The sequence below is a fragment of the Miscanthus floridulus genome, chromosome 19 (assembly GCF_019320115.1).
Source record: "Miscanthus floridulus cultivar M001 chromosome 19, ASM1932011v1, whole genome shotgun sequence".
NCBI lineage: Eukaryota > Viridiplantae > Streptophyta > Magnoliopsida > Poales > Poaceae > Miscanthus > Miscanthus floridulus.
Genome location: NC_089598.1, coordinates 74,414,998 through 74,418,445, shown reverse-complemented (window position 1 = coordinate 74,418,445; position 3,448 = coordinate 74,414,998).

Genomic DNA, 3,448 nt, shown 5'->3' with positions numbered 1-3,448 from the left:
CCTAAGAACATTGAAACAAGTACTCAAAAGCATAGGCCCATTCAACATAATCTGATTATTAAGCATAAGGTTAGCGTTCACCTGAGAATGAATTTCCTTCTCCAATTGTTTTGCTCTACTCCTTGTAATCGGACCAGCTATATAATATGTAGTTTCATTTGGAGATGAGTGAATGCTAGGAATGTCCTCATTAGCCTCCCCCTCTTGAGGAGTCATCCTCGACTCAGGCTCGCCAACAAATGGAAGCAAGTCTTTGACATTGAAATGTTGTACTCACATTGGAATATTCAGGTGGTAGCTCAATTTTGTAAGCATTATCATTTATCTTATGTAAAACCTTGAACGGACCATCACCCCTAGGAGATAACTTACTCTTGCACTGTTGGGGAAATCGATCCTTGCGTAGATGCAACCACACGAGGTCTTCGGGCTGGAATGTAACATTCTTCTTACCTTTGTTCGCTTGCTTTGCATATTGTGCTGATTTCTTCTTGATATTCCTTCTTGTCTCATCATGTAGCTTCTTGAGAAAATCCGATCTCTTTGCTGCATCCAAGTAAACTTGTTCCTATAATGGTAAAGGCAAAAGATCCATGGGAGTATGCAGCTTAAAACCATAAACAGTTCAAATGGACAAAAATTTGTTGTGGAATGGACTGCTGAAAGCTCTAGTTTGGTTTTGGTGAATTGATGAAACCCTAAGTGCTAACCTAGTTTATCAAGTGATCATGAGATAGGTAGCACACTCCAAGTGGTGAAGCCAGTGAAGATCATAGCATGATGATGATGGCATGGTGATGATCAAGTGCTTCGACTTGGAAAGAAGAAAGAGAAAAAAACAAAAAGCTCAAGGCAAAGGTATAGTTTGTAGGAGCTATTTTGTTTTGGTGATCAAGACACTTAGAGAGTGTGATCACATTTAGGTTTGATAGCCGTACTATTAAGAGGGGTGAAACTCGTATCAGAATGCGGTTATCAAAGTGCCACTAGATGCTCTAACTCATTACATATGCATTTAGGATCTAGTGGAGTGCTAACACCCTTGAAAATATTTGTGAAAATACGCTAACACATGTGCACAAGGTGATACACTTGGTGGTTGGCACATTTGATCAAGGGTGGTGAAGTTTGGGTGCAAGGGTAAGAAACTTCACCGGCGGAGTGTCCGCCCGTAGAGTGCGGACAGTCCGATGGTGCCACCGGTGCCCTAGACAGAAAAGACAGAGGTCACTGTGAGTGATCGGATGCTGGACTCGGTTGGACCGAAGCATCCGGTTAGTGGCAGCAGAGGACACGTGTTTTGGTCAAGTGACCGGATGCTGGATCCAAAAGCACCAGACGCTGACTGCCTGCATCCGGTCGCATTGACTTGGTGGTACAGTGGCTAGAGTTTACCATCGAACACTGGGCTGTGTCCGGTCGAGGTGGACCGGATGCGTCCGATCGAGGAAAACCGGTTTTAGACCCTTACTATACTCGACTGGACGCTGAGGCTCCAGCGTCCGGTTAGTTTTGCCAGAGCGTCCGGTCAGCTTTGTAGCTGTTGAAATCTGACGAACAGCACTTGAAGCCAGTGACACGTGGCGTCCATTAGTGGACCGAACGCTGAGTCCAGGGTCTGGTCAGTTGGACCGGTGCGTTCGGTCAGAGGCAGTGTGCCCAGTGAAGGGGTATAACGGCTCTATTTCGTGGGGGCTTCTATTTAAGCCCCATGGCCGGCTATGGCTCATATCTTTGGCCATTTTCATTGATATAGCAACCTTGTGAGCCTAGCCAAAGTCCTCCCACTCATCTCCATCATTGATTCATCATCATAGTGAGATTGGGAGTGATCCAAGTGCATTGTTTGAGTGATTGCATCTAGAGGCACTTGGTGTTCATGTTTCGCTGCGGATTTCGCTTGTTACTCTTGGTGGTTGCCGCCATCTAGACAGCTTGGAGCAGTGAGGATCGTTGAGCGGAGGTGGTGATTGTCTTCGGCTCTGATCGTGGTGATTATGAGGGGTTCTTGACCTTTCCCTGGTGGAGCGCCAAAAGGTACTCTAGTGGATTGCTTGTGGCTTGTGTGATTCTTATCTTGTGTTGGTTGTGCGGTACCCTATTGAGGGTTTGGCATGTGAAGCTAATTAGCGCGTGAACCTCCAAGTGAGTGAATCGCTACAACTAGGACTAGCTTGCCGGCAAGCAAGTGAACCTTGGTAAAAATCATTGTGTTCATTATTGATTCTAAGGTGATTGGTCTTCATTATTGTTCATCTTCATGATTGATTGGTTCTTTCATCTACATAGCGGTATAACCCTCTTGATCACTCTCTTTATTTTACCGCAAACTAGTTGATAAGCTCTTTAGTGTAGCTAGTTGTGAGAGCTTGCATGCTTGGTTGGTGTGGCTCTTTAGTTAGCCTTTGAGAGCACACTAACATAAGGTAGTGTCATTGCTCTTGTGTGAATTGACACTATCTAAACTAGAATTGTGGTAGGTGGCTTGCATTTTGAGTAGGCTAGTGCAACACTTGCTTCGCCTCATAATTGTCTAACCATTTGGTTAAGTGTCATTGTAGAAATTTTTATTAGGCTATTCACCCCCCTTGCCATTAGGACCTATCAAGTGGTATTAGAACCGAGGTCATCGTTATTTGAGGCTTAACAACCTTTAGTGTTAAAATGGCTCAAATCAACAACACCAAGAAGCCACCCCAATTTGATGGCATAAATTATCCTTATTGGAAGTCAAAGATGACAACACACATCAAGTCAATCAATAGAAAGGTGTGGAAGGGGGTAGAAACCAAAATTGAGATTAGTGATCTAGAGAATCCCACCGCGGCCGAAGAAGTGCTTCTCCAAAACAATGATATTGCTCTAAGTGCCATTCATGATGCGATTGATGAAAGAACATTTGAGCAAATCAAGAATATTGAGATGGCACATGAAGCTTGGAAGAAGTTGGAAGAATCATTTGAGGGCACTCAAGCCGTGAAGGGTGCAAAAGCATATATTCTCAAAGAAAAGTTTGCAAGCTTTAAGATGAAGGAGGATGAAAGTGTGCCGGAGATGTTCCATAGGCTTTAAGTGCTTATCAATGATCTCAAAGCACTTGGAGAAGAGGTGAAGGACAAGGACTTCTCCCACAAGTTCTTGAGATACTTGCCTTCAAGATTTGGTACATTGGTCAACATTCTAGTGAGAAGTGGTTTGGACACCATGACACCAAACCAAGTGTTGAGAGACATCATGACCGATGATACATATAGTGATGATGATGAGAAGATGGCTCTATTTGTCAAGAGATTTGGCAAGTTCATGGTGAAGAAGGGCTACCATGCTAGAAGAAAGAAGTCTTCATCCAAGAACAAAGAAGAGTCAAGAAGGTGCTTCAAGTGTGGACAAGAAGAACAAGAAGAAGGACAAGAAGGAGAAGAAAGAGAAGAATGACAAGATGGCCTTC